At 45.9% G+C, this 9,134-nt stretch overlaps 1 long non-coding RNA gene across 1 annotated transcript; it reads left to right on the top strand.

Moving 5' to 3' along the window:
* The first annotated feature begins 526 nt into the window (after window positions 1-526).
* Window positions 527-7,626, top strand: LOC146181745 (uncharacterized). Its single transcript, XR_014700019.1, has 3 exons — window positions 527-564; window positions 1,875-1,935; window positions 7,398-7,626. It is a non-coding gene; the product is annotated as an uncharacterized LOC146181745 (long non-coding RNA).
* Window positions 7,627-9,134: the final 1,508 nt, after the last annotated feature.

Raw genomic sequence — 9,134 nt, 5'->3', positions numbered from 1 at the left:
ATACTAATTTTCTACGAATTTCTAAAGAACAATGGTGTACACTCCTTTTTGTAACCTTTTTCTACATTACATCTCTCTTTCTCACTATGCTAAATGGGAAATGTCTCGGAAAAAACAAACTCCTCCACAAAACGTTTTGGCATATGACGACCAGAAGGGAGAAAAAGAAGCAAGGTGATGCGACTCGGTTGACGCTACGCATAATGCTTTTCTTTCAAAGGAATTTTTCCAAGCTGAAAAAGAAAGAAGACGCCCTGAAAATGACATTATTTCCTAAGGCATTCTCTCCTGAATATAAATTCTCTTGTGATCCTCACTCAGCAATTAATTTTTGTAGGACAAAAAAATTATTGCATCATCTCTCACCGCATTGTTCCTTGTAGCTTTGCAGCTCTCAAAAAATGTTTGAATTTTCATGTTCTGGTTGCAGTTTATTGCCTTGAGCTTATGTGCCGGAATTGCAGCCCTTTCACTCCACTTATTTGTTTGATGTGTAGCGTGTCTTCCTGATTCCGTTGTCTTTTGCAGCGGCCAGCCACCTACACGGGCGCCAAGGGAAATGAAGTAATGCTCTATTTACTCGAAGTTTTCTTAGAACTAGGTCGCACTTTGCGGATATGTATCAAAACTATGGGTTGTTCTGCTTCTCGCATTCACATCTGCTCTTAGCACCCATAAAAATCGTGTTACTTGCTTAGCATAAAGTGTGCATTTAGCCTTTTTAATGCATTTGGCGTATTTTTTTATATTTATAGACTACAGTGCTTGCTTTAACATCCCTTTCTTTCTGTTGTCATGATGTGTATAACCTGTGGGTTTAGTGTACGCTTACTTAGTGAAGAGGAAACTGCGGGCCGTAAACGACCGGGCAAAAGTGCAACTTCCCCCTTTAATGACACCAGGTCAAGGGCAGGAAACGTTTTTCAACCAACTTCTGTATAAACTAACACATACACTCGCCGGGCGCGATCAGTCGTCACTGAACTTAGAGGTTTGGCTCCTGTCGTGTCATTTTATGTCGTATCTCATGCCTTTGTGATATAAGTGTAGGTTTTTTGCACAAACATCAACCGTGTAAGTGAACCATGGAAAACCCAACGTCCTTACTCTGAGATTTTGTTTTGTGCATTTTCACACAGCTTTTTGGATTGATATATTAGATAATTCTGTAAAGCGAGCTGCGTCAAAACGTATTGATAGGGTAATTAGTTGAAAATCCTCAGAAGAACTGCGCAAACACAAACACATTAGACAAGAAGAGCGACAAACACTGCGCTGACTAGCAACTGACGGTTTTCTTTTTCCTCAATCAGAAGAAGAAGAAGAAGAAGAAGATGATGATGATGATGTCCTTAGTCGTAAAGGCAGACAACATTGTACACGCGCACAAAAAGAAAGAAAAGTAAGAGGAATGTGCGGCAGATAACAAATGAAGAAGAATAGAGGGCGTTTCGATAATAATTATTCTTCTGATTGAGGAAGAAGAAAACCGTCCGTTGTTAACTAGCGCTGTGTATATCTCTCTTCAAGTCTGGTATGTTTGTTTGGGTATGCGCTGTTTTTCAGAAGTTGTATACCGAAACCATGTTTCCCACATGGACTTTTGTAGTCAGTCGAAAAAGTAAACAACAAATCTTTTACCCTATTGTGTTACTAAAGTGGAATTATTCACAAATTTAACAAAATGTGAGCTTACTTGAGATCACCCGGTTTTCGGCATGTTGTGTTCGGTGAGGCAAGCATATTACAGAGACCAAAAACTTTGCTGTCACTGTAAATAAACAGGTTGACAGAAACAGGTTCTGGAAGGAACATGTTCTGTATCGCAAGCGGTTCGCCCGCAAAAAAGTCTAATTAATTATTTTCATTTTCAGGCGTCCTAAGGATCATTTTATTTTTCCGCCATCCCTACGCCACCCTTATTGCCCACATATGGTAAATATCATCGGTGCCTCTCCCGTTGGTGTACGGTTCAGTCGCTTATAAAAGCATGCGTCGTTGACTCAATCATGAGGCGCCGCCATGGAATGTCGAGAAGGGATGCAATATCAATTTTCTTTACAGTAATCACAGTGCTAAAGTTTCAATCGCAGGATCGTTGGACCTCCTACCACGAGCGATGTTCTGCTTCATCCAAGTCCAAGGTTGAAACGTAGGCATGATAGAAAGCAGGAGAGGTATTCCTGAGTCAGCAAGAGAACATATCCTACTACATATCCTGCTGTGCGGTACGAGGGACGTGAACACAGCACTCAGTAACACTAATGATCACGGGCAGAATTTCTGTCCATTGGCCAAGGGGACAGTTGGCGTTTTATGCGCAATGCCATCTAGTTTTCTTCCCATAATTAAACTGACTGTGTACGCGAAAAACGGATAGTCTAATTGCGATGAATATTTCTTGCGGTTGATGCTATAGCTGCCGCCCAGAACATTCTTTTTCAGTTTTCTGTCGTAAGTTTGCTCACTAGGGCTTTTGAGTTCTATGCCAACCTGCTTCTCTATCGCCTGTATGCTACTACGTGTGTACAGGTCCTTGCAGCGAGCTTTTATTATATTGAAATCGGCCAATGGCAGCACACACACACACACACACACACACACACACACACACACACACACACACACACACACACACACACACACACACACACACACACACACACACACACACACACACACACACACACACACACACACACACACACACACACACACACACACACACACACACACACACACACACACACACACACACACACACACACACACACACACACACACACACACACACACACACACACACACACACACACACACACACACACACACACACACACACACACACACACACACACACACACACACACACACACACACACACGCACGCACGCACGCACGCACGCACGCACGCACAAACACACATTTGTGTGTGTGTGTGTGTGTTGCCATATATATATATCTTTCAGGATCCAGAAATATACATGAGAGGTAGGGGCGCACGAACGAAAAGAATGATTTAGTTCTGGTGTTAATCATTGTTTTCGTTCGTGCGCCCCTACCTTTCCTACATATATATATAAGAATATATATATATATATATATATATATATATATATATATATATATATATATATATATATATATATATATATATATATATATATATATATATATATTGCTTTCTTGGTAGTAAAAAGATTCTTCCTCATGCAAAAATACTTTTCGTTAAATGTTACGGTTACATCGTAATTCACGCTTGCTTTGTTGCTTTTATCTGCTATGTGTAGCTAATGACCTGTGATATTAGTTTCAACAAAAATATACACGAGTATAAAATTTCAAGTTATTTTTTTTCTCACTTATACCTATGTGAACAAGGTTGTCCTTCAAATGTGCTCCACAGCCAGATAGATGTTTTGTTCAGTCATATGATATATGTAACGTGTGGACGCTAGTGGAGAACTAAGACGGTGCACTAATGAATGAAGTGGCGCAGTTATGCGCTTAGATGTAGTTCTCCGCACACTTAGACAAATATATGGAATCTTTTACTGCCGACACAGACAACGTTAAAGCCGGATGTTCCCGAGTACGGTACTTCAAGCGCGGTAATAATTATGTGAAAGATGGAGCAGCGAAACACTTTGTTATCAGGCACAATTTCTGTTAACTCTTTTTCGCTGGACACTGTCATTCGTTGTTAGTCCCACAGAGGGAGGCAAGTAGTGCGTACATGTAGACATGTCATTAAGTATTCCGTGCTGCTAACGCCCCCCCCCCCGCCCCTCCCCCCCCCAAAAAAAACAAGAAAAAGTAAAAAAAAAAACCACCCCCGCCAGCTAATATCCCCCCCCCCCCCCCTCCCGTGGTGGCGCAGTGGTTAAGTGTGCCGAAAAACCCGGGTTCGAACCCGACCGGCTTTGTTTAGATGGAGGAAAAACGAAGAGGTGTTCATATGAAACAAAGAGGCGTGGTCCGTCCCCTGCCGGAGTTTGGCGAGCGTTGTGTCGCATCGTCGCTGGTTGTGTATGATGTGGCCGAAGACTGAGTTTTCTATATCCTTGAGCGGGACCTCTTTAATAGGAAAGATTCATTTGAGTCCAGCATGTGTGAGGGGCGCAGATGCACGAATTCCGATTTCTGCTTTGAGCATTGGAGACCACAGGGTCAGTATAGCGGTCCCTTATGCGTTCGGCCGTTTGTAGTCTGGTCTCTATGTCCTCCAGGCGCCCTTGCGTAGGCCATAGGGTGAAGTTGTCGACGTACAGCGCTTCCTACACTCCTTCGTCCTCACCGAACAAGGAAAATAAGCGCATAATGACAATGTTGAATAGCAGAGGGACTACACTGTACCTTGTGGAGTGCCTTTCGTGCTAAGGAAGAAAGGTCTGTGTTCTTAGTCCAATATTTTCATGTAAGACAGTGTGTCCGAGAAATCGTTTGATGTAGTTTAAGGTGTTTATACCACAGTGTGTTTGACTCAAGCGTGTATGACCTCATGAGTTACGTCGTCGGGCGCCCCTTTGAGGCCGCGGGCGAGGACGATTTTTGTATGTTAGATGGGGTTTAGTATTTCGCGGTCGAGTTGGAGCAGGACATCGTGCACGGATATGTGTGGGCGAAATCTGAACATGGTGCCCGCGAAGGTGTGTTGTTCGAGGTACTTAGACAGTCGATCCCTCGCCATCGTATCCACCAATTTGCCCCAGGAGGTGAGATATGGGTTGGAGGTTGTCCGGCTCGATCGGTTTCCGGGCTTTTGGGCTAAAGGTGACGAGGCCGTCTGCCACTCAACAGGGGGGGGGGGGGGGGGGGGCTTCTCCTGTTTAGATTGCATTGATGTAGTCAAGAGGTACTGGTACGCCTTGCCAGGGAGGTTTGCCAGAAATTTGACTGTAACCTTGTCCATGCCCTTCATTTTGCACAGATTGGCCCGCAGATCGCGGAGCTTTCAGTGGAATGAGTTGTCCACTCCGAGTTTTCCCTGGTAGCAGTAGGACGATCTGCGGAGGTCCTGATTTGGGCACAGGTAGCGATCGCGGAGCGTCTCTGTCAGCTGCGTTGTGTTTCCTTAGAATGAGTGCATGGTTTTGTATAGGTACCTCTGCGTTTCCGTGCGGGTCTGTGTTTGTTTGTCGAGGACTCAGATTCTGCGTCAAAACTAAGAGATGCGAAAGTTACGCTTATACGTGGGAAAATTGAAGGGGACACTTAAGCTTTGGCTTCAAATATATGACGCAAAAATGTCAGTGGCGTCTATATGAGGATCCTCTTGCGGATCTACTTTCGCGTGCATGTACTTTGGCACTGGCTTAATGCACAACCCCTTAAGATCACGAGCATGGCCGGGAAAATGGTAGTTACCGGGCGTTGATTGATCATTGGGTGTGTAGCATTTCGAGTCCAGATAACGTAGCCCAGTTTGCAGGAGGGCCCAATGGCGAAAAAAAAGCGAGTGAGAACGGGATGCACGCACCGTGATCTGCTGACAGCGAGCTGGCGTTTCGGCAACCGGGGAGCGCCCTCGCCGCCACGCAGGAATTCAGAGGGGGGACCCCTTCCTCTTTCTGCATGGCGGCGGCGGTGTTCTACGTAGTCACGTTGTCTTGACTCGCTAGCGGCGGCATCAGTCAGTCGCTGCTAGCGCTGCTTCCTGCGAACCCCCCCGTTCCTTCCTCGTGTTTTCCGATTGCTGCGCCCGATCCTGCCCCATCGTTCGCCGCTGGGTGTACCCCACTCCCCTCTTCCTGCGAGGCTCCGGTTGCCGAAGCGCCGGCTCGATCTGTGGGGATGAAAGAGGGGCGGAGCTGGTTACGAGGCCGACGACGAAGACGATGCGAAACCCAAGAACGGGCGCCAAAGAGCTGCGCTCTAATAGGAATCGAACTCTTCGGTACCCTTGGATGCCCAGGCAGAACTGCTACCCCCAGTCCAAGCAGGCACGTTCACGCCGCTTAGGTAGGCGGAGCTTTATATCCTTGTCCGGTGGTTCACTCAGCGTAGTAGCTTCCGAATTTGTGCCAATAATTGTGTGTGAGATACAGAGGCACGCATTAAAGGATCAGCGACAGCGAGTAGCCAACTGCATGTGTGGTAACGAGAATCCGCAGAGGAAGCTGAAGATGGGAGACATAAGCGCTGTCATGTAATATCCTCAAATGCAGAACTTCTGTTTCTCCATCTTTTGAAGCGAAAGGTTCACTCCGCCATGACAGGCCAAGGTCGTCATGCGGTGCCGCAGCCGCTACTGCGCATGAACCGAGTCGCGCGTGACGTCAGACTCAGCTGCCTTGCTGCTCCATATTTTGCATTCCGAATCGCTAACGTGAACAGACACGAACGCTGACTTGCTTTCGCTCATATAACTATAGGTTCCAGCTATGCTTAAGCCTGCCCCTTCAGGACTCTGGACCGAACGGAAGCGAAATGCAAGGGCGTTCTTGTGCTGTGTGATGTCAGTGCACATTAAAAATCCCCAACTGGTCGAAATTACTCCGAAGGCTTCCACTACAGCACATCTTTCTCTGTATTTTAACTCTCGCCTTCCTCACTGCCTTTGTGGCCCAGTACAGGTGTCCGCGCAGAAAACTACTGTTCCCAAGGACGCGGGATCGAATCCCGGCCTCGGCGGCCACTTTTCGATGGAGGTGAAAAGCAAGGCGCCCGTGTGCTGTGCGATGTCAGTGCACGTTAAAGAACCCCAGGTGGTCGAAATTTCCGGAGTCCTCCACTACGGCGTCTCTCATAGCCTGAGTTGCTTTGGGACGTTAAACCCCACAAACCAACCAACTATAACAGATACTGCGCCTTTCTTTTTCTGTAAACCAATTTGCACTTACATTACGAATTACCTTGAAGGGCTTGAGAAGGTTAGAGGGGGACGAGTCTTCGCGCGTGCAACAAGCATGTTCAGGTGTCCACCAAAAAGTGAGAGAGACTGCGATTTTGCGCTGAGAAAATGACCTTGAAACGTGTTCGCCGCTTAGCGAGTCAGGTGTCGGCCGGCAGTTGGGAAAGATGCATCTCACCCCTTCCCTCCACCTCCCAAAAAAAGAGAAGCATGCTTCTGCTGGAACGTTAACGTGAACGGACACCACACACGAACGGTGACGCTTTTGCTCGTGCAAGTAGGTTCAAGCCATGGTTCAACCTGCATCAACTGTTTTAGAATAAATGTGGAGGTTGCGTTCATTACACAAGTATGATATTGAATAAGCATGCTCACCGATGACTAATAGTCAAATGAAGGTTTATTTTATAAATATCAAAGGGTATTTTATTAACCGGAGAATTTTCTGAATGTTATTAGAAGAAAGGTCTTCAGGAAAATGAAGCCTTTATGTGTTAATTTTCTTCCACTGCGTAACAATTCTGGGCTTTTGTTTTCGTTTTAGTGCTCTCGAATCCAGAAGCTAGGCGATCGTTGTGCTCCGGATTGCGTGTGCGTGAGCAACCCGGCAACCAAAGGCAAAAGAGAGAGAAGACCACATGCTTGCATATGGTCCCCAGCACGCGCAGTGCCCCAAACATAGTATGATGACGACATCGAAAACAATCAATAAAGTGGAAGTATTACCAACAGATTTTTTTTCCACGTCATCCAATAAATGCAATAAAAATCTGTTCAAGGTCAGTGTTTAGTTATTAATGCGAGAGCATTACTTCGCTTCATAAAACCCCGGCCCTCAGTCACCAGCGGCTGCGGAACAACTGACCACGGCGGCGGTCAGACCTGTGACGCAGCAGGGGGTGCTAAGAAAGCCTGGCTCCGCTGGACAGGCCGCCATTGGAAACTGACCCTGGCAACGTTTAATGCTAGAACCCTAGCTAGTGAAGCTAGTTTAGCAGTGCTGTTAGAGGAACTAGAGGGCATGAAATGGGATGTCATAGGGCTTAGTGAGGTTAGGAGGCCGAATGAGGCATATACTGTACTGAAGGATGGGCATGTACTGTGTTATCGAGGTTTACCAGAGAGGCGACAACTAGGAGTAGGTTTCCTTGTCAATAAGTATATAGCGGGTAATATAGATGAATTCTATAGTATTAATGAGAGGGTTGCAGGCATCGTAATTAGGCTTAATAAGCGATATAAACTGAAGGTTGTACAGGCCTATGCACCTACATGTAGTTATGATGACCAGGCAGTTGAAAGCTTCTATGAAGATGTAGAATCGGCAATGCGAAAAGTAAAGACGCAGTATACTGTACTAATGGGCGACTTCAATGCCAAGGTAGGGAAAAAACAGGCAGGAGGCAAGGCAGTAGGTGACTATGGCATTGGTTCTAGGAATAGCAGGGGGGAGTTACTAGTTGAGTTTGCAGAGCGCAATAACTTACGAATCATGAATACCTTCTTCAGCAAACGGAAGAACCGAAAATGGACATGGAAAAGTCCTAACGGAGAGACTAAAAATGAAATCGACTTCATAATGTGTTCAACCCCCGCCATTGTGCAGGATGTAGAGGTAATCGGGAAAGTTCGATGTAGTGACCACAGCATGGTGAGGTCTCGAATTATCCTAAATCTGAAGAAGGAACGCAATAGATTAGTAAGAAAGAAACCCATCAACGAATTAGCGGTGAGGGGGAGGGCAGAAGAGTTCAGGATCTCTCTACAGAATAGGTATTCAGCTCTAACTGAGGATGGCGACATTACCCTAGAGGCAAGGAACAATAATTTCAGAGATATCATTACTGAATGCGCGGTAGAAGTAGGCGGTAGGATAGTTAGAGAGGATACCGGTAAGCTGTCTAAGGAGACGAAAGATTTGATTAAGAAACGGCAGAGTATGAAAGCTTCCAATCCAACAGACCAGATCGAATTGGCCGAGATATCAAAGCTAATCAATAAGCGCAAGGTGGCCGATATAAGGAAGTATAATATGGAGAAAATTGAGCATGCTGTAAAGAACGGGGGAAGCCTTAAAGCGGTAAAGAAGAAATTGGGCATAGGCAAAAACCAGATGTATGCGATAAGGGACAAGGCGGGCAACGTCATCACTAATATGGACAAGATAGTCAAAGTAGCCGAGGAGTTCTATACAGATCTCTACAGTAGCCAAAGTAGTCAGGACCGTAATGAGATTGGCGGTAGGGAAAAACAGTCAGACGTTCCACCAGTGACGAAGGAC

The sequence above is a fragment of the Amblyomma maculatum genome, chromosome 8, assembly GCF_055883805.1.
Source record: "Amblyomma maculatum isolate TAMU_Amacu chromosome 8, ASM5588380v1, whole genome shotgun sequence".
Classification (NCBI taxonomy): domain Eukaryota; kingdom Metazoa; phylum Arthropoda; class Arachnida; order Ixodida; family Ixodidae; genus Amblyomma; species Amblyomma maculatum.
This window is presented reverse-complemented; position numbering and strand designations above follow the sequence as displayed.